Here is a 27,102-nt window from a genome sequence, read left to right as displayed (position 1 = left end):
CTCTCCTGTGACTTTGTCTTTTGCATTAGCTAACTGCCCTCTAATGAACCAATGCCCACTTCTCCCCTGAACTATGTCTCCAATCTTCTCCTATAGACTCTGTGACATTTTTTCTCTTTTGCTTGGAGTTTACTTTGTAGGCTTTAGGTCAATTTCCATCAAGTTGCAGTTAATGTGGTAATCTTACAGTTGTGTTCTAGGCTGAAGACAAGCCAGGGGTTCTCAGACAGTACTACCATCTAACTGTCCTCCAAATCACTGCAAATCCTTACCGAGGCATAAGCAAGAATGAATTCATCCACTTACCTCATGTGGCAGTGCTGTGCAGAGCATGGGCTACGTCATATCTGTCAGTCTCAGAAAGATAAATAAGAGACGATTTCACTGTCTCATAATAGTCAAAAGACGTATGAAAAAGCAAGGAAAAAGGGGACAAAGAATACGACTCTAACCAGGCACAAAATATTTGGTGTTTGTTTGAAGACACATTTTTGAGAATACATGTTTATTAAAGAGGACTAAAAGTGATATTCCTTGTAGGAAATGTGGCTGAAAGTTTTGAAAAGTGAGTTTTCAAAATGAATTGCTATTTTTAAAATACTGACTCCCTATCTCTTGAAATTTAATTATAAGCGTTATGTAAAACAATCAAAGACAACACACACAAACACACACACACACGCACACACACACACACACACACACCACACAAAATTTGGGGAGGAATTGAAAAAATGCACTAAAAAACCAAACCTCAAAGAAAATACCGTATAGTGGAAAGGCACAGAGAATCTAAGTCAGAAACCAACCAAAATGAGAAAGTTACCTTCTTACCTATCAATGATTAGTTGAAGTATTCAGGATCAAATTCAATCGTCACTGCAGATTTTTGATTGGATGAAATAAAAAAAGAAAATTAGCAGAATGCGCCTGTGTGGCTCAGTGAGTTAAGCTGCTGCCTACATTTCAGGACATGATTTCAGGGTCCAGGGATAGAGTACCATATCGGGCTCGCTGCTCAGCAGGGGGCCAGCTTTCCTTCTTCTCTCTCTGCCTGCTACTCGGCCTACTTGTGATTTCTGTCTGTCAAATAAATAAATAAAAACTTTAAAAAAATGGCACAAACGGTCCACAAGAAAACAACAAAAACTAAACAAGCTCGACCTTTTGTTGTCCATAGGGGATTTCCTTCTACTAAAAAGATACACATAGTTTGAATGTGAAGGAATTTGGAATACATAGTTTATGCAATTGGCAAGGAGAAATAGCCAAAGTGATTGTTCCTATGGCAGATAGAGAGCCTGTATGCCTTTGAGAGTCAAAGGATTCCTGGAAAGTGTTTTGTCTTAATGGAGCATCAAGACATCAGAAACTTGGAAGAATTGCCAATACATACACCACCTACATGGGTGTATCTAAATGTTGGAAGCATAAGAACAGAAAGGAAGGGAGATGGGGACCTCAATCCAATATTTTTGGGGATGACGATATTCACTTTCAGCACAGGACAGATCATCCAGGTGAAAATGTGGTAAGGAAAAACATACATCACCTTGGGCTCTCTAGACCATCTGAGCTTTGGGGATACATGTGTAATATTGTGTCTCTGAGGACCATAAGATAAGTTCTTCCCAAGGGGAGACCTAACATTGTCTATCACAGATTGTTGTTGGAGCTCAAAACAAGTCATAATTAATGGTAGTGAATTCAAATCCTATCTTGTATACTTATGACCACAAAGATAGGAAAACGGAAAGAAATCACTTACAAAGGGGAAACACAGCCAGACACTAATATGTGGAAAACAGAACACACTAGTGAGCTAGCAATGATTCAAAGAATGAAAATCAAAAAGGAAAATTCAAAAGTGCCAAGAAAAATGGAAAATAAAGAAACTTACGGGATGATGCCAAACATTTTATGGGGAAACAATATAGGTTTAAATGCGTGTGTTTCCAAAAATCAAAAGCACTGTAAAAATGCAACCAATCAGGACGCCATAAGGAACTATAAAATGAAGAAACAAACTTCAAAGTTAACAGAAAAAAATTAAATAATATTTATGATTATCAAAATAAAAGAAATACAAGCAAATAGGAAAAAAATAAGGAGATCTCACACGTCATTTTTGAAAACATTAAGAAACTGGAGCCCTTACCTGGATAAATCAGGAAGACAACTACACAGCTGAATGTATTAGACCACATGAAAACATATAGAAAGGGAAAAAAAAAAAAGCCTAAAATCCCTGTTGCACAATTATGCCACATCCAAGTACTGAGAGAAAAGAATAAATTCCAAGACACCTATCAACTCCCAAGATAAGGTCAGGAAACCTACAAAATCTCAGCTCTCTAGTAGTGACGAAGGGTTTGAAGCAGTAATCAAACACCTGCCAACACACATAAGGCAGGTCCAAATCATTTTCCTGGGCCACTATTCTAGACATGTATTGAAGGCAATGTCATTTCTTCTCGTCGATTCCAGAAATGGAGAAGGCAGATATACTCTAATTTACAAGGATAAAGACCCAATTAAGATAACAACATTTTAGAAACAAATTCCATGCCATTTTTGTAATTGAAGATAGTAAAAATATAATTCTTTTCTTTTTTCTCATTGTCTTCATCTGGTTTAGAAAGGGGCAGATTGGTTTTTTTTTTAATTTTTTGTTCTGTTGAGAAAGCCAGCCTGTCATCTATCGTCCGTTTTTCTTTAATTTATTTTTATTTATTTTCAGTGTAACAGTACTCATTATTTTTTCACCACACGCAGTGCTCCATGCAATCCTTGCCCTCTCCAATACCCACCACTTGGATCCTCCAACCTCCCACCCCCTGCCCCTTCAAAACCCACAGATTGTTTTTTAGAGTCCATAGTCTCTCATGGTTCACCTCCCATTCCAATTTCCCCCAACTCCCTTCTCCTCTCTATCTCCCAATGTCATCCATGCTATTTGTTATGCTCCACAAATAAGTGAAACCATATGATAATTGACTATTTCTGCTTGACATATTTCACTCAGCATAATCCCTTCCAGTCCTGTCCATGTTCCTAAAATATTGGGTATTTGTCCTTTCTGATGGAGGCATAACACTCCATAGTGTATATGGACCACATCTCTCTTATTCATTCGTCTGTTGAAGAGCATCTTGGTTCTTATTTCCACAGTGTGGTGACCGTGGCCAATGCTGCTATAAACGTTGGGGGTAGAGATGGCCCTTCTTTTCACTACATCTGTATCTTTGGTGTAAATACCCAGTATTGTAATTGCAGGGTCATAGGGAAGCTCTATTTTTAATTTCTTGAGGAATCTCCATACTGTTCTTCAAAGAAGCTGCAACAACTTGCATTCCCACCAACTGTGGAAGAGGGATTCCCTTTCATCACACCCCCCCCCAACACATGTTGTTTCTGTCTTGCTAATTTTGGCCATTCTACCTGGTGTAAGGTGATATATCATTGTGGTTTTATTTGAATCTCCCTGACGGCTAGTGATGATGAACATTTTTTCATGTGTCTGATAGTCATTTGCATATCTTCATTGGACAAGTGTCTGTTTATATCTTCTGCCCAGTTTTTGATATGATTGTCTGTTTTGTGTGTGTTGAGTTTGAGGAGTCCTTGATAGATCCTGAATATCAACCTTTCGTCTGGACTGTCATTTGCAAATACCTTCTCCCATTCTGTAGGTTGCCTCTTTGTTTTTTGACAGAGTATTCACGGATGCTTTAGTTCCTTATACAACCTAGTGCTCACCCTAATATATGCCACAACTCCTCAACACCCATTAGTCAGTTGTATCATTCCCTGCATGTGTCTCTTTTCTGTTACCCTCAGCTTGGTTCTCAGAATGCTGAGTCACGCCTGTTTAGTCTCATTCTCTGACTTCTTCCCCTTCGGTTTTCCTTTCCTTTACTAGGGGCCATGGTATTCCTCCTGAGCCATTTACGAGGAAAGACATATGATATTTCCCTTTGTCTGCTTACCTATTTTTTTTTGCTTCACCCAGTCCTGTGGCATTCATGTCAATGCAAGTACCAGAGTTCATCCTCCCTTATGGCTGAGGAATATGCTGTTGCCCATATCGACCACACCTTCTTTATCCACTAGTCTTTGCAAGGGCATTGCAGCTTAATTCACAGTTGTGCTCGAGTGGGCATTGCAGGCCATCAATATAGGCCATTCCTTTTCCTCTGATTAAAGTGTCTTGGTCAACATGGTGATGTTCATCTTGTTGGGCTCTGGCGTGCCTGTGAAAGGAGACTTTCAACCATCTCAACAGAACAAAGGCCTGTAGAATGCTGTGGTCAGGAGAAAGCATGTGGACAGGGCTTTCTTCTATTCCACTACGGGAGAGTTTTTTCTCCTGGGACAAAGCAACTTGGACTGAGCAAGGAAGTCCCCCAGTATTTCACAGTTGGGATTTCATGTTTGCAGGTTTCGCATCTCATGTCCTCACCGTCCTATCTTTGGCCAGTAGCTCGGTCTTGATGCTGCTGGTGCGAGAGCCCAAAATTTCGTGTGCCCCCATTACCTTATCTCCATAAACACAGCCTCCTATGGATGCACTGCTAGAATCCACCTTCTTCCTACTCTGTCCCCTAATATAGTCTCTGATCATGGTTTCCAGGCTGTCTGCACCTAGGTGCTTGCTGCTGTCCTCTCCAAGAAAAAAAAAAAAACACAGTGTTCTCTCGAGTCTGCGAAGCCTGATGATCTGAAAACTCCGGACTCAACACCATTTGTTGGCAATAACTCATGCCATTCATACACTCTGCTGGTCACAGCCAATGACTTTGGGAAACGTGCTCCTTGTGCATTCCGAGTGTGCTTCTCTCTCCTGTCTTTGCTTTGTCTCACTGTTCTCTTAAGCAACAATCGCCCATGTCTCCCAAATCTATGTCTCCAGTCATCTACCAAGTTCTCTGTGACTTTTCTTTTTCTGTGCAGATTGCTTTGTAGGCTTCAAATCTATTTCCGCCATGTTGCACTGATGTGGTAATTTTCCAGTTGTGTTTACAACTGAAGACAAGCCTGGAGTTCACAGACATTACTACCATCTCACTGTCCTCAAAAAAGCACCACAGGGGCGCCTGGGTGGCTCAGTGGGTTACGCCGCTGCCTTCGGCTCAGGTCATGATCTCAGGGTCCTGGGATCGAGTCCCGCATCGGGCTCTCTGCTCAGCAGGGAGCCTGCTTCCTCCTCTCTCTCTCTGCCTACTTGTAATCTCTCTCTGTCAAATAAATAAATAAAATCTAAAAAAAAAAAGAAAGCACCACAAACTCTTACCCAGACATAAGCAAGAATGAATTCTTGACACTTGCCTCCGGTGGCAATGTTGTGGAGAGTATTGGCCTACATCACATCTATCAGTCTCAGCAACACAAATAAATATTATTTCACTCTCTCATAGTAGTCAAGGACCCTGGAAAAAGAAAGGGGAAAGGTGACAGCAATACGACTCTAAGAAGGCACCGAAAATTTGTTGTTTGATTGAAGTCAAGTTAGTGAGAATTTGTGCTTATAAAAGAGGACTAAATGGGACATTCCTTGCAGGAAATGTGGCTGAAACTGATGGAATGTGAGTTTTCAAGGCATATCACATTGAATTGGTATCCATAAAAACCGACTGGCTATCTCTTGGAATTTCATTAGAAGTGTTATGTGAAACACACACAGACAACACACACACACACACACACACACACACACACATAAACACACACACAGACACATAGATAAGACACACAAAAGATGGGGAGAATGAGGAATCATACTAAAGGAAGCAAAATTCCAAGAAAATACCATAGAGAATCCAAGTAAGAAGCCAACCAAAATGAGAAATTTAAGTCCTTATATATCAATAATTAGTTCACATATTCGGGAATAATTATTCTATTCCTATAAACAGATAGTTGGAAGGATGAAAAAAAAATTTTTTTTGCATCGCCCAGTTTTGGGCATTCATGTCAATGCAAGTACCAGGTGTTCGTCCTTCCTGATGGCTGAGGAATACTCTGTTGCCAATATGGACCACACCTTCTTTATCCACTACACTTTGCAAGGGCATTGCAGCTCAATCCACAGTTCTGCTCGATTGGACCTTGGCAGGATATCAATATGGGCCATTCCTTTTCCTCTGATTAAAGAGACTCGGTCAACAGGGTTATACCCATTACCACAGCAGTTAGAGTTAACTAATGATGACAAGGAGTGCTCTCCAGGGCTCTTCCTAAATCGTTAGCTATTATGCAGAATGCACCCTCCTTGAAGCCTTTGAAAAGGTGTTTAAAGTAAATCAAGGTAAAGAGAGCCCTAATCTCTTATGACTAGTATTTTGTAACACTAGGAGATGAGGACACAGAGAGCACAATGCATCATTCCCTAATATTTTGTCTTGAAAATGAACTTTCTGTCCCTTAGTCATTACTGACTCTCAGGTAAGTCCGTGAGCAAGGACTCTGTCACCCACAGGATAACACACTTTATAGAGAGCTGATGATAGGCAAGGGGCCTCAATGTTTATTGAGATATCTAGAAATTGTAGTGGAAATAGGAAAATCTTGCCGTCTCTTGAGAAATGTTGTCCTAAAAGGATGGTATACCGAATGTCATTTTCTTTTCTCTTGTCTAGAAAGCGCAAGTGGGAAATTAACACATAAGACGACCTGAGTTCTTGACCAGAATCAGAGGGATCTTTTTAGTACTTGGTGGGGCTTCCTGCCTAAAGCCATAGGACTCAAATATCATGAGAGAGTGACTGCTGTTTCAGTTATGTCAGTTTCTGTGATGTCACAAAGGTTTGAAGGACATAGCAACCACTCCTCCCCAAACCATGCCTGATCTACACTTGGTTGGAGTATTCATGGGTGGGTGCACCAAGAGGATCCTAAGCCCTCCCAAACTGGTGGAGCCACCTGGGTCTCTAACCATGTCAGTTGTGAAGGGAGTCAGTGTCACATTCTCCATGGACAATTTTGTAGTCTATTGATGTGACAGTCAGCACCAGCCATCTGGACCCTGGAAAAACACAAGAATCCAGCATTCCATCTTAGCAACAAAAGACCAAGAAAGTATAATGTCTCAAACAAAGACTCAGGGGAGGAACTCCATATTCTGCACATGTGTTTGGTATTTCTACCCAAACAGGGCTCTTTTGACTAGGTAAAGGCCAGCAAAAGAGACCTCACAGGGAACACCCACAACCTTGCAAAAGATATGTCTTGAATCTTCAACAGCGATGTCATGAGTTCCTCTAGCGTCTCAAGAAACTGTGCCAAAACAGCCTCCCAAACTTCAAAAGTGACCAAGCACCATAGTCAGACTCTACACCCAAGAACCTCAGGCCCAGGACGGACTTATGCACTTGGAGTCCGAAGGAGTAGGAGTCCGAAGGAGCAAGCATATTGGAAGAGAACTGTAGCACAAGTGAAGCCATTTGAAAGACACTTTTGCCTGTTTCAAGATGAAAATGTGTATCTCCAAAAGGACGCATTGAAGAAGATTCTAATGTCGAAAAACCTTGAGCATTTCCATAAGGTGGTGCAGCTACCATCTGGGGAACTGAATGGAGATGTGGCAGCACAAGCCTGCCTTAATCCTCTCATGACCATCCCACAAATGACTTCTTGCGATAACCAAACAGTGCCTCTTGCAGAAGATGGGTATGTTCTCATGGAGCCAGGAGATTATAAACAATGTGGCAACAAAGGGCCATTACAGCGGGACAGACAGTGGATGCTACAGGTTGCTGAGGGGATTCAGGAAGACAAGAGCAGAATTAACAAGGGAGCTCAGAGCGATGGTCTGGCATTTTAGGATGGTGGTGGGAGGTGCTTTGAACCTGGCTGTATTCCATAGGGACCTAGGTCCAAATTAAATAAACTATCTTCTGGCCCCAGTCAATCCTTGTACACTGTTTTTGTTTTCGCTTTTGTTTTCTTTCAAAATAAATGCATTCGATGTATTTGAGAAAGAAAGAGAGATCACAATGAGGGGGTGGAGCTGGAGACGGAGAATCAGACTTGTCGCTGAGCAGGAAACCTGAGACCAGAGTTGATGCCATGACCTTGGGATCATGAGTTGAGCTGAAGGCCGCCTCTGAATGATGGACACACCACAGGACTCATTCATTCTCTTCTTAATACCTCCTAGTACTAGAAAGAACCACTGCTCTACCATTTTTCAGAAATGAAGGGAATACGGATTTTGGCTTGGGCTGGTGTCGCTTGCTCTATCCGACCTGTGTCTTGTGTTGCTCTGCTTCTCTTGATGGTGATGGGAGTCCTCTGTGTCTCCAAATTTGGATCCCTGTTTCTGCTCCAAGATTAAGGGCATTTTGAGCTCTGATTTCTCAAAGAAATGTTCAGCCCTCTTTCTTTCTCTCACTCTTAGTTCTTCTACAATAGGCAACTCTTTCCATTCCTTGGAGTCGATGACCTCCCTATACTCATGGTCATGTTCCATCATTCTTCCGTCTCTCTTTGGATTTGGTTCTTTATCTTCCAGTCTTTTTCCTTCAGATCACTAATAGGAATCTCTGCTTCTGCCAGCTTCCTGGACTTTGCATCCAGTCTGCTACCAATCATTTCATCAGGAACTCATTATTTTATATTATTTTTTATTTTTATCAGTTTATCTCTGTGGTTCGAGGGTACCTAATATCTTCTGTGTCTTTCTGATGTGCAGTGAGTATCCTGGCCAGCTTTCAATCCTCCTTTGGGCGAGTCAAGAGTACAAGTTTCACTCTGATTGCCTGGCCATGATAATTTCTTTTTTCTTTTTCTTTTTCTTCTTTGGCATCAAATTACTCTTCTATCTTTGCATTGGATGTAGATCTCTGTCTTCTTCCCTGTATTTAAAAAGCCCATTTTGTTTTCTAACCTGAGGCTAACTTCTTTAGGAAGGAGAGATAATGGATTGCCCAATGGCTGGTGCTTGATGGAGTCTTGCGTCTGTGTGTCGCATGTATGCCCTCTGCTGCTCTGTTGTGGCTGCCCCTGTCCTTGAGACCAGTTATCTGCAAAGGCTCTCCTTTCCTGTCGTTTTGTGTGTTTGGGGTCTGGGGTAAATATTCTGAGGTTTAGCTTGCTGGACTCTGGTGTGCCTGTGAAAGAAGTCGTTCAACAAAATCAACAGAATAAAGGCCTACATAATGCTGCGGTCAGGATAGAGCATGTGGGCAGGGCTTCCTTCTAGTTCCCTATGGGAGAGTCTGTTCTCCTGGGACTAAGTAACTTGGACTGAGGAAGGCAGCCCCACAAGTGTTCCATTGTTGGGATTTTATGTTGGCAGGTTAGACAGCTAATGCCCTCACCATCCTGTCTTTGGCAGAAATTTAGTCATGATGCTGATGGTGCGAGTATCCAAAATTTTTGTGTCCCCATCAAATCATCTCCATGAACACACTCTCATGTATAGACTGCCAGAACCCACCATCTTTCCACTGTGTCTCCTGATATTGTCTCTGAGCATGGTTCCACGCTGTCTGCACCTGGTTTCTTGTTGGTGTCCTCTGAAGGAGAAACACAGTGTTCTCTTGAGTCTATGTCTGCCAAGCCTGCTTATTGAAGTCTCCAGGCATCAATGCCCTTTATTGGGAAGAACTCATGCCATTCGGACCCTCTGCTGGTCACAGCAAATGCATTGGGAAACATGCTTCTTATGGGTTCCCAGTGTGATCCTCTCTCCTGTGCCTTTGTATTCTGCATTGACTCACTGTCTTCTGACGCACCAAACACCCATAAATCCCATAATGAATGTCTCCAACTTCTCCCACATCTCGGCGAATTCTTTTCTCTTTTGCTGTGGAGTTTGCTTTTAACCTTCAGGTCGATTTCTGCCAAGTTGCAGTTGATGTGGTAATCTTCCATTTGTGTTCATGGCTGAAGACAAGCCTGGAGTTCCCAGCCACTGCTACCAACTCACTGTCTTCAAAGGCACCGCAGAATCTTACAGAGGATAAGCAAGAATGAATTCTTGCCACTTGACTCATGTGGCAGACTTGTGGAGATCATTGGGTTATGTCACATCTATCAGTCTCAGAAAGACAAATAATATAGGATTTCACTCTCTCATGGTAGTCAAGAGACATGGGAACAAGTAAGGGAAAAAGGGACAAACTAGATGATTCTAACCAGGCACACAGAATTTGCCTTTTGTGTGAAGGCAGGTTTGTGAGAATATGTGTTTATAAAAGTGGATAAAAGGTGACATTATTTGTAGGAAATGTGGCTGAAAGTGATAAAATGTGAATTTTCAAGGCATGTTAAATTGAATTGCTAACCATAAAATAACAACTTCCTACTCTTGAAATTTAATTATAAGTGTTATGTGAACACACACAAACAACACACACACACACACACACACACACACACACACACACACACTCAGAAACACATGGTCACACAAAGGAGACTCACCAAAGATGGGAAGGAAGTGAGGAATCACTCTAAAGAAAGCAAACACCCAAGAAGTAACATAAAGAGGAAAGGCATGGAGATTCCAAGTCAGAAACTAACCTAAATAAAAAGTTAACATCCTACCTATTATAATTAGTTCAAGTATTCAGGATAAATTCTTTGTTCTGTACAAACACATTGTTGGAATGAATGAGAATTAAAAAAAAAAAGAAAAAGAAAAAAGGGCAAAAATTTCCACAAGGAAACAATAAAAACTTATCAAGCTCAACCTCATGTTTCAAAGAGATTTCCTTCGACTTTAAAGTGAAGGAATTGGTGACAATGGTTATGCAATTGATAAAGCGAAGGGAGCAAAAGTGATTGTTCCTATGGCAGATAGAGAGATTTTATGCCTTTGAGAGACAAAAGTTACGAGAAGCTGCCTTGTCTTTATGGAGTATTAAAACACCAGAAATTTGGAAGATTTGCCAACAGATACACCTCCATGTGGGTGTATATAAATGTTGTAAGTATATTAACAGAAAGAAAAGGAGATGGGGACCACATTCCAGTATTGTTGCAGACTACAGTATCCACATATAGCACAGGAGAGATCATCCAGAGAGAAAGGTGGTAAAGAATAGCAGATGTCTTCATGGACTCTCTAGACCATCTGAGCTTTGGGGAAACATGCATAAGATTGTGTCTCTGAGGACCATAAGAGAAGTTTTTCCCAAAGGCAGACCTAAAATTGTCTGTCAGAAATCCTCTGCTGGACCCCAATACAGTCGTAATTATTAGAAGATAATTCAAATCCTGTCTTGTAACTTATAACCACAAAGATATAAAAACAGAAAGAAATCACTTAAGAAAGGAAACAAAGCCAGGCATGAATAGGTGGAAAAAACAACACACTCCTGAAGTAGCAATAAATCAAAGAAAGAAAATCAGAAAGTACTTTGAACAAAGGAAATTCAAGAAACTTATGGGATGATGTCAAAACATCTTATGAAGAAAGAATATAGGGGTAAATGTGTGTATTTACCAAAATTAAACATACACACACACACACACACACACACACACACACACAAACACACACACACACACATGCACACACAAAAAGCAACCTAACATGACGGCATAAGGAAATAGAAAAAGAAGAAAGAAGTTTAACAAACTTTAACAAACTGAAGAAACCATTACTGAAGGAGAGCAGCATCCAGAAGAAAGTTTGACAGCTGATGGAAAGGGAAAAAAAGAAAAGAAAACTAAACTAAACTAAACTAAACTAAACTAAACTAAACTAAACTAAAAGATGCCTCTACAAAACTATGCCAGCAAATCTAAGAACAAGTGAAAAGGATAAATTCCAAGACACATAACAACTCCCACGTTTAGGTCAGAAACCCTACAATATCTGAGCTTTTTATTACTGACTAAATTGTTTGAAGGAGTAATCAAACTCCTGCCAACACACAGAAGGTCACATCCAAATCATTTTCCTAGTCAACACTTGCATAAATTTAATAAAGGCAATGGCATTTCTTCGCATTGATTCCAGAAATGGAGGTGGCGGGTAAAATCTACTTTTCAAATATAAAGACCTCATTAAGATAAGGTCATTAAAGGGAAAAAATTCCATGCCTTTTTTAATAAGTAAAGATAATAAAAATATAATTCTTTCCTTTTCTTTACGTGTCTTCATCTGCTATTGAAGGGCCAGACTGTATTTCTTTTTATATTTTTGTTCTTTTGAGGAAACCAGCCTATGATCCATCATCTGTTTATGACAAAAAATTCACCAAAGCTTTAGTTCCATATATGGTTTAGTGTTCATCCTCACAAATGCCACAACTCCTGGATACCCATTAGCCAGTGCCCTCATTCCCTGAATTTTTCTCTTTTCTGTAACCCTCTGCTTGGTTCCTCAGAGTCCAGAGACACTCCTGGTTTGTCTCCTTCTCTGACTTCATTCCCTTCAGTTTTCCCTTCCTTCTACGAAGGGTCATGATATTCCTCCTGTGGCACATAGGATGGGAGCCATGAGAAATACCCCTTTGTCTGCTTGCCTTTTTTTATTTCTAAACACCCAGTCCTGTGAAACTCAAGTCCATGCAAGTACCAGGGGTTCATCCTCCCTGATGGCTGAGGGATACTCTGTTGTCAATACAAACCACACCTTCTTTATCCAATAGTTTTTGCAAGTACATTACAGCTCAATCCACAGTTCTGCTCGAGTTGGCATTACAGTTCACAGATATAGGCCATTCCTTTACCTCTTATTTAAGAGAATTGGTCAACATGGCTATACCTATTACCACAGCAGGTAGTGTTAACTAATGATAACAAGGAGTACTGTTTAGGGCTCTTCCTTCAGCGTTAGCTCTCATGCAGAATGTCACGCTCCTTGAAGCATTTCCAAATTTGTTTAAGTCAAAAGTAGGTAGACAGAGCCATAATCCCTTATGACTAGTGTTTTCCAACACTACGAGATGAAAACAAAGATAGCACAATACATCCATGTCCTGACATTTTTCCTTGAAAATGTACTTTCCGTTTCTTTGTCATAACTGACCCATAGGGAAAAGACACTGAGAAAAGACTCTCTCACACACAGGATAACAAACCTCACAGAGAGCTGATGAAACCCAAGAGGCCTCACTGTTTCTTGAGATCTCTAGAAATTTCAGTATAAATAGTAAAATCTTGCCTTCTATGGAGAAATTCTGATCTACAGGATGGTATCCCAAACGTCGTTTTCTTTTCTCTTTGTTTGGAAAGGGAAGTGGGACATTAGCACAAAAGACAACCTGAGTTCTTGATCAGGCTACGGGGTCTTTTTCTGTGTTTTGTGGTGCTTCCTACCTAAAGCCATAGGACAAAAAGGACATGAGAGTGGGACTGCTGCTTTAGTGAAGCCAGCTTTTGTGATGTCACAAAGATTTGAGTTCCTAGCAACTACTCCTTCCCAAATTATGCCTTATGTACACTTGGCGGTAGTAGTCATGGGTGGGTCAAGAAGATCCCAAGCCCTCCCAAACTTCTGAAGCTGCCTGTGAAGTGAGTTGGTGTTAATTTCTCCATGGCCAAATTTGTAGTCTTTTATTGTGACAGTCAGCACCTGCCATCTGCATTCCGGAGAAAGGCATAAATCCACAATTCCACCTTACCCACCACGAAAGTCCAAGAAAGAAGCAGGTCTCAAACAAAGACTCAGGGGAGGAAATCCATGTCCCTCACATGTGTTTGATACTCCCACCCAATCAGGGTGCTTCTGGCTAGGGAAAGGCCACCCAAGTAAAGCTGAAAGGAAATACCCACAACCATGACAAAGACCTGTCTGTAGTCTTCAACAGTGAGGACACGAGTAACTCTAGTGTCTCCAGAAATCATGAAAAAAAGGCCACCCAATTTTCAAAAGTAAACAAGTCTCAAAGGCATACTCTACACCCTAGAACCTGAGGCCCAAGACTGACTCGTCTACTTGGAGTCCACAGGAACAATCGTGGAACATGTTGCAAGAGACCTAATAGCACAAGTGAAGTGATCTGAATGACACTATTGCCGGTTCAAGATGAAAATGTGTATCTCCAAAAGGACATGTTGAAGGGAATTCGAATGTCAAGGAATTTTGAGCATTCCCACAGGGTGGTTCAGCCACCCTCTGGGGAACTGAATTGAGATACAGCAGCAGAAGCCTGCCTTAACCATCTCATGACCATACCCTACATGGTTTCATATAATAACCAAACAGTGCCTTTTACAGAAGATGGGCATGTTCTAATGGAGCCAGGAGAGTGAAAACCAAGTGCCATTACAGCTGGACAGACAGCAGATGCTACAGGTTGGTGAGAAAATATAGGAAGACAAAGAATAGGAGAATGAACAATGGAGCTCAGAGCAACGATCTAGCATTTTATCATGGTAAGAGGTGCAGCATTCCACAGAGATATAGGTCCAAATTAAATAAACCGTCCTCTGGCACTAGTAAATCCTTGTATACTGGTTTTGTTTTTGTTTTAGTTTTTTTAGTCAAATGATACACATGCACGTACTTGAGAGATAGGCAGAAGTTCACAATGAGTGGGTGGAGCTGGGGAGGGGAAACAGACTTGCACCTGAGCAGGGAAGCTGAGACCAAAGTTGATGCCATGGCCCTGGGATCATGAGTTGAGCTGAATTCCGCCTCTGAACTAATGGAGGATCATATCGAGGATCATATCATTGTTCTCTTAATACCTCAGAGTTCTAGACAAGAATTACTGCTCTGTCATTGTTCAGAAATGCAGGGGAGCAACAGCTCTTCCTGCCCAGGGGTCCTGTCCCCCTGTGCTTTAATAAAACCACCATTTTTCACTGAAGGCGTCTCAAGAATTCTTTCTTGGTGGCTGGCTCTGGACTTCATGCCACCAAGCCTAGCCTATACTCCAAAACCGCATCGTCTCAGAGTGCAGACATTTTCCTGGACTCTAATGGGCAGAATGGCTCACCCTTCCCTTGTAGTTGCTTCCATACCATCTTCTGGATTACAATTTCCTCCAACCTGTTTCATCTAAATGAAGCTTCACGAAGGCAGGATTGTTGCCCATTTTGTTCGTGGAAGTCAACGTTTAGGGTTTTTTGCAGGAGGCCGCCATTTGTATTCCCGTCCTCCGGAACTCTACGGAAAGCGCTCAGGGAACAAAAGCTCCTGAAAGCAAACCCAAGCGGATTACTCACCCCGGCCCCGGGTAAAAGCGGTGCAATTCCGCCTGGAGCAAAGACACTTGAGAATCACTACAACAGGCCCCTCCCCCAGAAGATCAACAAGAAATCCAGCCGAGACCAAGTTCACCTACCAAGGAGTGCGGTTTCAATACCAAGGAGAGCAGCAGAATTCTAGAGGAGGAGAAAGCAAAGCACGGAACTCATGGCTTTTTCCCTGTGATTTTTTTTAGTCTTGCGGTTAATTTAATTTTTTTCTTTTTCATTTTTTTTTTTTTTTTTTTTTTTTTTTGCCTTCGGGTAAATTTTTTTTTTTTAACTGTTACCTTTTTCTTTTTTAACGATTTTTTAATAGTTTATCTAATACATATATTTTTTTTCTTTTTTATATTTTTCTTAGGTGTTTTCTTTTTTTAAAAAATTCTTTTTTTTTTTCTCTCTCTTTTTTTTTTTTATTGTTTCCTTTTTGAACCACTTTTTATCCCCTTTCTCCCCCCTCACGATTTTGGATCTCTTCTAATTTGGTTAAAGCATATTTTCCTGGGGTTGTTGCCACCCTTTTAGTATTTTACTTGCCCCTTCATATACTCTTATCTGGACAAAATGACAAGACGGAAAAATTCAACACAAAAAAAAGAACAAGAGGCAGTACCGAGGCTAGGGACCTAATCAATACAGACATTGGTAATATGTCAGACCTAGAGTTCAGGATGACAATTCTCAAGGTTCTAGCCGGGCTCGAAAAAGGCATGGAAGATATTAGAGAAACCCTCTCGAGAGATATAAAAGCCCTTTCTGGAGAAATAAAAGAACTAAAATCTAACCAAGTTGAAATAAAAAAAGCTATTAATGAGGTGCAATCAAAAATGGAGGCTCTCACTGCTAGGATAAATGAGGCAGAAGAAAGAATTAGTGATATAGAAGACCAAATGACAGAGAATAAAGAAGCTGAGCAAAAGAGGGACAAACAGCTACTGGACCACGAGGGGAGAATTCGAGAGATAAGTGACACCATAAGACAAAACAACATTAGAATAATTGGGATTCCAGAAGAAGAAGAAAGAGAGAGGGGAGCAGAAGGTATACTAGAGAGAATTATTGGGGAGAATTTCCCCAATATGGCAAAGGGAACAAGCATCAAAATTCAGGAGGTTCAGAGAACGCCCCTCAAAATCAATAAGAATAGGCCCACACCCCGTCACCTAATAGTAAAATTTACAAGTCTCAGTGACAAAGAGAAAATCCTGAAAGCAGCCCGGGAAAAGAAGTCTGTAACATACAATGGTAAAAATATTAGATTGGCAGCTGACTTATCCACAGAGACCTGGCAGGCCAGAAAGAGCTGGCATGATATTTTTAGAGCACTAAACGAGAAAAACATGCAGCCCAGAATACTATATCCAGCTAGGCTATCATTGAAAATAGAAGGAGAGATTAAAAGCTTCCAGGACAAACAACAACTGAAAGAATTTGCAAACACCAAACCAGCTCTACAGGAAATCTTGAAAGGGGTCCTCTAAACAAAGAGAGATCCTACAAGTGGTAGATCAGAAAGGAACAGAGACCATATACAGTAACAGCCACCTTACAGGCAATACAATGGCCCTAAATTCATATCTCTCAATAGTTACCCTGAATGTGAATGGGCTAAATGCCCCTGTCAAAAGACACAGGGTATCAGAATGGATAAAAAAACAAAACCCATCTATATGTTGCCTCCAAGAAACACATTTTAAGCCCGAAGACACCTCCAGATTTAAAGTGAGGGGGTGGAAAAGAATTTACCATGCTAATGGACATCAGAAGAAAGCAGGAGTGGCAATCCTTATATCAGATCAATTAGATTTTAAGCCAAAAACTATAATAAGAGATGAGGAAGGACACTATATCATACTCAAAGGGTCTGTCCAACAAGAAGATTTAACAATTTTAAATATCTATGCCCCCAACGTGGGAGCAGCCAACTATATAAACCAATTAATAACAAAATCAAAGAAACACATCAAGAATAATACAATAATAGTAGGGGACTTTAACACTCCCCTCACTGAAATGGACAGATCATCCAAGCAAAAGATCAGCAAGGAAATAAAGGCCTTAAACGACACACTGGACCAGATGGACATCACAGATATATTCAGAACATTTCATCCCAAAGCAACAGAATACACATTCTTCTCTAGTGCACATGGAACATTCTCCAGAATAGATCACATCCTCGGTCCTAAATCAGGACTCAACTGGTATCAAAAGATTGGGATCATTCCCTGCATATTTTCAGACCACAATGCTCTAAAGCTAGAACTCAACCACAAAAGGAAGTTTGAAAAGAACCAAAATACATGGAGACTAAACAGCATCCTTCTGAAAATGAATGGGTCAACCGGGAAATTAAAGAAGAATTGAAAAAAATCATGGAAACAAATGATAATGAAAATACAACGGTTCAAAATCTGTGGGACACAACAAAGGCAGTCCTGAGAGGAAAATATATAGCAGTACAAGCCTTTCTCAAGAAACAAGAAAGGTCTCAGGTACACAATCTAACCCTACACCTAAAGGAGCTGGAAAAAGAACAAGAAAGAAACCCTAAGCCTAGCAGGAGAAGAGAAATCATAAAGATCAGAGCAGAAATCAATGAAATAGAAACCAAAAAAAACAATAGAACAAATCAACGAAAGTAGGAGCTGGTTCTTTGAAAGAATTAATAAAATTGATAAACCCCTGGCCCGACTTATCAAAAAGAAAAGAGAAAGGACCCAAATAAATAAAATCATGAATGAAAGAGGAGAGATCACAACTAACACCAAAGAAATACAAACTATTATAAGAACATACTATGAGCAACTCTACGGCAATAAATTTGACAATCTGGAAGAAATGGATGCATTCCTAGAAACATATAAACTACCACAACTGAACCAGGAAGAAATAGAAAGCCTGAACAGACCCATAACCACTAAGGAGATTGAAACAGTCATTAAAAATCTCCAAACAAACAAAAGCCCATGGCCAGACGGCTTCCCGGGGGAATTCTACCAAACATTTAAAGAAGAATTAATTCCTATTCTCCTGAAACTGTTCCAAAAAATAGAAATGGAAGGAAAACTTCCAAACTCATTTTATGAGGCCAGCATCACCTTGATCCCAAAACCAGGCAAGGATCCCACCAAAAAAGAGAGCTATAGACCAATATCCTTGATGAACACAGATGCGAAAATACTCAACAAAATACTAGCAAATAGGATTCAACAGTACATTAAAAAGATTATTCACCACGACCAAGTGGGATTTATTCCAGGGCTGCAAGGTTGGTTCAACATCCGCAAATCAGTCAATGTGATACAACACATCAATAAAAGTAAGAACAAGAACCATATGATACTCTCAATAGATGCTGAAAAAGCATTTGACAAAGTACAGCATCCCTTCCTGATCAAAACTCTTCAAAGTGTAGGGATAGAGGGCACATACCTCAATATCATCAAAGCCATCTATGAAATACCCACCGCAAATATCATTCTCAATGGAGAAAAACTGAAAGCTTTTCCGCTAAGGTCAGGAACACGGCAGGGATGTCCATTATCACCACTGCTATTCAACATAGTACTAGAGGTCCTAGCCTCAGCAACCAGACAACAAAAGGAAATTAAAGGCATCCAAATTGGCAAAGAAGAAGTCAAATTATCACTCTTCGCAGATGATATGATACTCTATGTGGAAAACCCAAAAGACTCCACTCCAAAACTGCTAGAACTTATACAGGAATTCAGTAAAGTGTCAGGATATAAAATCAATGCACAGAAATCAGTTGCATTTCTCTACACCAACAGCAAGACAGAAGAAAGGGAAATTAAGGAGTCAATCCCATTTACAATTGCACCCAAAACCATAAGATACCTAGGAATAAACCTAACCAAAGAGACACAGAATCTATACTCAGAAAACTATAAAGTACTCATGAAAGAAATTGAGGAAGACACAAAGAAATGGAAAAATGTTCCATGCTCCTGGATTGGAAGAATAAATATTGTGAAAATGTCTATGTTACCTAAAGCAATCTACACATTTAATGCAATTCCTATCAAAGTACCATCCATCTTTTTCAAAGAAATGGAACAAATAATGCTAAAATTTATATGGAACCAGAAAAGACCTCGAATAGCTAAAGGGATATTGAAAAAGAAAGCCAACGTTGGTGGCATCACAATCCCGGACTTCAAGCTCTATTACAAAGCTGTCATCATCAAGACAGCATGGTACTGGCACAAAAACAGACCCATTGATCAATGGAACAGAATAGAGAGCCCAGAAATAGACCCTCAAATCTATGGTCAACTAATCTTCGACAAAGCAGGAAAGAATGTCCAATGGAAAAAAGACAGCCTCTTCAATAAATGGTGCTGGGAAAACTGGACAGCCACATGCAGAAAAATGAAATTGGACCATTTCCTTACACCACACACGAAAATAGACTCAAAATGGATGAAGGACCTCAATGTGCGAAAGGAATCCATCAAAATCCTTGAGGAGAACACAGACAGCAACCTCTTCGACCTCAGCCGCAGCAACATCTTCCTAGGAACATTGCAAAAGGCAAGGGAAGCAAGGGAAAAAATGAACTATTGGGATTTCATCAAGATCAAAAGCTTTTGCACAGCAAAGGAAACAGTTAACAAAATCAAAAGACAACTGACAGAATGGGAGAAGATATTTGCAAACGACATATCAGATAAAGGACTAGTGTCCAGAATCTATAAAGAACTTAGCAAACTCAACACCCAAAGAACAAATAATCCAATCAAGAAATGGGCAGAGGACATGAACAGACATTTCTGCAAAGAAGACATCCAGATGGCCAACAGACACATGAAAAAGTGCTCCATATCACTCGGCATCAGGGAAATACAAATCAAAACCACAATGAGATATCACCTCACACCAGTCAGAATGGCTAAAATCAACAAGTCAGGAAATGACAGATGCTGGCGAGGATGCGGAGAAAGGGGAACCCTCCTACACTGTTGGTGGGAATGCAAGCTGGTGCAACCTCTCTGGAAAACAGCATGGAGGTTCCTCAAAATGTTGAAAATAGAACTGCCCTATGACCCAGCAATTGCACTATTGGGTATTTACCCTAAAGATACAAACGTAGTGATCCAAAGGGGCACGTGTACTCGAATGTTTATAGCAGCAATGTCCACAATAGCCAAACTATGGAAAGAACCTAGATGTCCATCCACAGATGAATGGATCAAGAAGATGTGGTATATATACACAATGGAATACTATGCAGCCATCAAAAGAAATGAAATCTTGCCATTTGCGACAACATGGATGGAACTAGAGCGTATCATGCTTAGCGAAATAAGTCAAGCGGAGAAAGACAACTATCATATGATCTCCCTGATATGAGGAAGTGGTGATGCAACATGGGGGCTTAAGTGGGTACGAGAAGAATAAATGAAAGAATCTGGGATTGGGAGGGAGGCAAACCATAAGGGACTCTTAATCTCACAAAACAAACTGAGGGTTGCTGGGGGGAGTGGGTTTGGGAGAAGGGGGTGGTATTATGGACATTGGGGAGGGTATGTGTTTTGGTGAGTGCTGTGAAGTGTGTAAACCTGGTGATTCACAGACCTGTACCACTGGGGATAAAAATATATGTTTATAAAAAATAAAAATTATATTAAAAAAATAATAATAAAAATAAAAAATAAATTAAAAAAAAAAAAAAGAAATGCAGGGGATACAGATTTTGCCTTGGGCTGGTGTTGCTTGCTCTATCCGACCTGCTCCAAGAGCTGGTAGAGCTTGTCATCTTGAAGTCACTGACTTGGTTATGAACACACAACTCTCCCTCGCATATCTGGGTAAAGATAATTCCTCCACTACCAGCTTTTGCAGGGGAAATGACACTATGTCTTGTGGTGCTCCTTCTGGTGATGGGTGATGTGTGATGGTAATGGGTGCCCTCTCTGCCTCTGAATCTGGATCTCTGTTTCTGATCCCAGATGAGAGATATTTTCAGCTCTGATTTCTCAAAGACATGTTTGGCCTTTATACTCTCACTCCTAGATCTCCTAGAGTAGGCACCTCTTTCCATTCTTTGGATTCGATGACTTTCCTAAGCTCATTATTATGGCCCATCATTCTTCCTTCTCTGTTTGGCTTTGCTTCCTTATTTTCTAGTATTTTACTTTTAAGTCACTAATTTGATCATCTTCTTCGGCAGGCTTCCTCGACGTTGCGTTGAGTCTGCTACCAATCTTTTCATCAGGGACCCTATATTTTATTTTCTTTTTTTTAACACATTTGTCTCTGTGGTTAAAGACTTTCTGATATCTTCTGTGTTTTTCTGATGTTCAGTGAGTATCCTCACTGCTGCTTTAAATCCACCATAGGGTGTGTAACATTAGAGGTTTCACTTCGATTGCTTTGCCTTAATCATTTCTTATTCATTTTTCTTGATTTCAATTGCTTATTCCATCTTAGCATTGGATCTAGGTCTCTTTCTTTTTCTCTTTATTCTCAGAGCACATTCTGTTTTATTCCCTGAGGGTAATGTCTTTAGGAAGAAGAGATATTGGAGTGCCCACGGGCTGGAACTTGAGGGAGTCTCTGGTGTGTGTGGCGTACATGTCCTCTGCTGTTAAGTTGTGGCTGTCCCCTGACCTTAACACCATCATCTGCAGAGGCTGTGCTTGACTGCCTTTTGGTGTGTTTGGTGTGTTTGCTCCTCTATCCTGTGCCTTTATTTTGCATTGACTCACATCCCTCTGAAACACCAATCACCCACGACTCCCTAAACCATTTCTCCAATCTTCTGCTATAGTATCTATGACTTCCTTTCTCTTTTGATGTGGAGATTGAATTGTAGGTTTCAGGTCAATTTACACCCAGTTGCAGTTGTTGTGTTAATATTCCAGTTGTGTTTATGGCTGATGACAAGCCTGGAGTTCCCAGACATTACTACCATCTCACTGTCCTCCAAAGGCACCACAGACCCTTACACAGCCATAAAAGAGAATGAATTCTTGCCACTTGTCACATGTGGCTGTGTTGGGAAGAGCATTGGGCTATGTCATATCACTCAGTCTCAAAAAGACAAATAACCTGTTATTTCACTCTCTCATGGTAGTAAAGGAACATGTGAAAAAGCAGGGGAAAGGGGATAAACAATACGACTCTAACCAGAACCACAAAATTTTGTGTATCTTTGAAGGCAGGTTAGTGAGAATATGTGTTTATAAAAGAGGACTAAATGGGACATTCTTTGCAGGAAATACGAAAGTGATAGAATGTGAATTTCGAAGGCCTATCAAATTGAATTGCTATCCATAAAAGGTTGACTTCCTATCTCTTGAAATTTTATTGTAAGTGTTATGTGAAGTGACACAAGATGAAGGGGAAGTAAGAGAAGGTACCATTTCAAGCTGTACCCTAAATTGATGTGATTTACTACCAAATAACTCTGATCACCCATGAAATAAGCCTGAGATCAGAATTATAAACATCTGGATCTCTACAAGGGCAGAAAACACCAGTGGGCAGGAAAAGCAGAGTTGGAACATCAGACTTACTATAAAAGATAAAGAAAAGTGGAAGGAAGCGCCAGAGGCGACTGGTTGGAAAGTAATACCCCAATACGAGAGTGCCCTGCATCTGGGGACCAGCATTAACTTGGACTCTGGTTGAAAGCACTCAAAAGGTGCAAATGATCACGGGGATAAATTGTGGGAAATGGGGAAGCTAAGAATAGGATTCTAAGTCCCTGGATGCAGGACAGCCTCCCCTGGCATGGAGCCATAGAGAGTGTGGTGGAGAAAACAGGTCTTGGTTCCTAAGCCGCCAGCAAGCCTGAAATCGCGTGGGGTCTGGCTCCTGTGAGGGCCTGGGAGCCTCGCCAGACAGCAGAACGCGGGCCTTGATAAAAGAGCCTGAGACGCATGCACCCCTTACCATCCTCTGAGAGAGGTGTTTGAAAACTCGGCCTAGTGCTCTTAGACCCTCACAATACTATCAGAGCCTGAGACACGCAGACACCCCACACACTCCCCTGAGAGAGTTGCTTGCAAGCCAGGCACTCTTAGACCCAGAAGGCTAGGCATTCTCAGCCAGGGCCAGCGGGAAAACCTCAGTGTGGAATCACTGTTTTGAACCTCTCTGGCAGTCTGGAAATGCTCATAAAGGCACTGCTGCTGTAATTTGGGGTACATGAAGAAGATTCTGCATCCCCTGTGACCACGACTAAAATCTGCTCTGCCAGCAGCCAAGGGGGAATTATAAGGGCTCTGCAGCACCGACAGGGGAGATGACTGAGATTTCCCTTTGAGAGGGAGATCAGGGTGCAGTTTGCTTTCCTCTAAACCTCCTAAACCAAAACCCAAATATATATATATATATATATATATATATATATATATATATTAGAAATATATGTAAATATATATTATATGTATTTTTTTCTCTTGTTATACACTTTTATACATATATATATATTTAAGCAAATAACGAAAGAACCTGTAATAAACCCAAGTATAACAATAATATACTTATATAGAAGACTTATATACTTATATACATGTATACTTGCATACTTATATATAAGAATTATATATATATTATATATTTTATCTCATCATATAATTTTATCAGTATTTTTGTTTGTTTTTGTTTGTATACTATATAAATCTATCCTTAGGGCCCATTTGATCTGAACCTTCACTTTTATCTTCCATTTTTTCCCTGTTTCTTTCTCTCTCTCTTTTTTCTTTTTCTTTTCGTTTTTCTCCTATTTGGGTGGGGAATCCTGACTTCTGAGAAGCATTCCAGGGTGCGCCTTGACTGAACCATGTTCAATACATCCAGCTACATCAGTTCAGTCATCTCTCATCAAAATGAATAGGAGGAGAATTGCCCAACAAAAGAAAAATACAGAGGACGGGCCTTCTGCAACAAAGCTAATGGCTACCAACATAGGTAATATGTCAGAAAGAGAATTCAGGCTCACAATTATCCAGGCAATAGCTAGGTTAAAGAAAGCCATGAATGACCAAATGTAATTGAATAGGAAAGACATGAAAGATACCAGGGATAAGGTTCACAATGCTCTCAATGAGTTCCAATCTAATCTAAATTCTTTAAAAGCTAGGTAACTGAGACAGAAGATAGAATTAGTGATCTTGAGGACAAAGAGATAGAGAGAAAGGATCAGGAGGAAGCCTGACACAAACAGCTTAGAAGACATGAAAACAGAATCAGGTAAGTAAATGATACCATGAAAAATTCCAACTCCATAATTATAGGAATCTATGAAGGGGAGGAGAAAGAAAGAAGTCTAGAAGATATAGTAGAACAAGTTATTCATGACAATTTTCCCAATCTCACGATTGGAACCAGCATTCATGTACTAAAGACAGAAGGGTCTCCCCCCAAGATTATAGATTTCAAAAAAAAAAAAAAATCAAGAAACCTGAGAGTAAAACTGAGAAATAATGAATATAGATACAATCTCTTGAAGCAGCTAGGACATAGAGGCTCCTTATGTACAGAGGAAAGACCATCGGGATCTCATCAGACTTGTCCACAGAGACATGGCAAGCCAGAAAGGGCACTTAATGAAAAGAACACTTTATCCAGCAAAAATACTTTACCCAGCAAGACAGACATTCAAAATGGATGGAGAGATAAAGAGTTCCCAAGACCGGCAAGGCTAAAAAGACTATTCAATCACCAAGTTGATACTGCAGGAAATATTAAGGAAGGTTCAAGAAAAGAGAAAAAATCCTAAGAATAAAATTGAACAGAAAAATAGAGACAATCTACAGAAAGAAAAACTTCAAAGGTAACACTATGTCAATAAAAAAACCTATCTATCAATAATCACTCTCCATATGAATGGCCTCAATGCACCCATAAAATGACACAGGGTTGAAGAAAGGATAAAACGACAAGACCCATCCATATGTTGCCTACAAGAGACCCATTTTAAACTTAAGGATACACCCAGACTGAAAGTGAAGGGATGGAGAAGCATTTTTCATGAAAATTGGACCCATAGAAGGTCGGGGTAACAATTCTCATATGAGATAAATTAGATTTTAATCTAAAGACTGTCGTCAGAGATACAGAAGGACACTACAAAATTCTTAAAGGAACTCTACACCTAGATGATCTAACAATGGTAAATATCTATGACCCCAATATGGAAGCAGCCAATTACATAAGAAATCTATTAGTCTAGATAAAGAGTTATATTGATATGAATACATTAATAGTAGAAGATCTTTTTTTAACTTTTAAAAGATTTATTTATTTGACAGTCAGAGTTCACAAGTAGGCAGAGAGAGAGGGAGAAAGCAGGCTCCCTGCTGAATGACTGGAGCCAGAGGCAGACGCTTTAACCCACTGTGCAACCAAGGTGCCCTAATAGAAGAAGATCTTAACACGCCTCTTTCAAAAATTTCAAGCAGAAAATAAACAAACAAATAAATATAATATACATATATATTATATGTTCCAGCTCTTTTCAAAGAGCTGGTCAAATAATCCGAAAATTTGTATGGAATCAGAAGAGACCCATAGTCACTAAGTCAATCTTATAAAACAAACATTTAACTGGGGGCTTCACGTTATGTGATCTCAAGCTTTACCACAAAGCTGTGATTACCAAGACAGCATGGACCTGACATAAAAACAGAGAGATATATCAGTGGAACAGAGTATAGAGCCCAGATATTGACCCTCAACTCTAGGGTCAAATAATCTTCGACAAAACAGGAAAAAATATACAGTGGAATAAGACAGTCTGTTCAATAAATGGTGCTGGGAAAACAGGGCAGCTATATGTAGAAGAATGAAACTCAACCATTTTCTTACACTGTACATAAAGATAAACTCAAAATGGATAAAATACCTCAATGTGAGACAGGAATCTATCAAAATCCTAGAGGAGAACACAGGCAATAATCTTTTCGATATCAGCCACAGCAACTTATTTCAAGATATGTCTCCAAAGGCAAAGGAAACAAAAGTGAAAATAAATTTTGGGGGCTTCAGCAAAATCAAAAGCCTTTGCACAGCAAAAGGAACAGTCAACAAACAAAGAGGTAACCCATGGGATGTGAGAAGATATTTGCAAATGACAGTATAGACAAAAGGTTACATCCAAGGTCTATAAAGAACTCCTCAAGCTCAACACAGACAAAACAGACAACCATATTAAAAAATGGCCAGAATGCATGAACAGACACTTCTCCATTGAATAAATACAAATGACTATCAGACACATGAAAAAAATGTTTATCATTACTAGGCAATAGGAAGATTCAAATGACCACCACATTGAGATACCACCTTACACCAGTTGAATGGCCAAAATTAGCAAGACAGGAAACAACATGTGTTGCAGGGGATGTGGAGAAAGGGGAACCCTCTCACACTGTTGGTGGGAATGCAAATTGGTGTAGCCCATTTGGAGAACAGTGTGTAGATTCCTCAAGAAATGAAAAATAGTACTTCCCTATGGCCCTGCCATTGCACTACTGGGTATTTACACCAATGATACAGATGTAGTGAAAAGAAGAGCCATCTGTACCCCAATGTTTATAGAAGCAATGGCCACAGTTGCAAACTGTGGAAAGAAGCAAGATGCCCTTCAACAGATGAATGAATAAGGAAGATGTGGTCCATATACAATATGGAGTATTATGCCTCCATCAAAAAGGATAAATACCCAACTTTTGTAGCAACATGGACGGGACTGAAAGTGATTATGCTGAGGGAAGTAAGTCAAGCAGAGAGATTCAATTATCATATGGTTTCCTTTATTTGTGAAGCATATCAAATATCATTGAGGACATGGGGGTTATAGAGGAGAAGGGAGTTGGGGGAAATTGGAAGGGGAGGTGAACCATGAGAGACTACAGACTCTGAAAAAATTCTGAGGAGTTTGAAGTGGTGATGGGGGTGTGATGTTGTCGGTAT

Source organism: Mustela nivalis (assembly GCF_964662115.1).
Source record: "Mustela nivalis genome assembly, chromosome: Y".
In the NCBI taxonomy this organism is placed as follows: Eukaryota; Metazoa; Chordata; class Mammalia; order Carnivora; family Mustelidae; genus Mustela; species Mustela nivalis.
Note: the sequence above shows the minus strand (reverse complement) of the source record.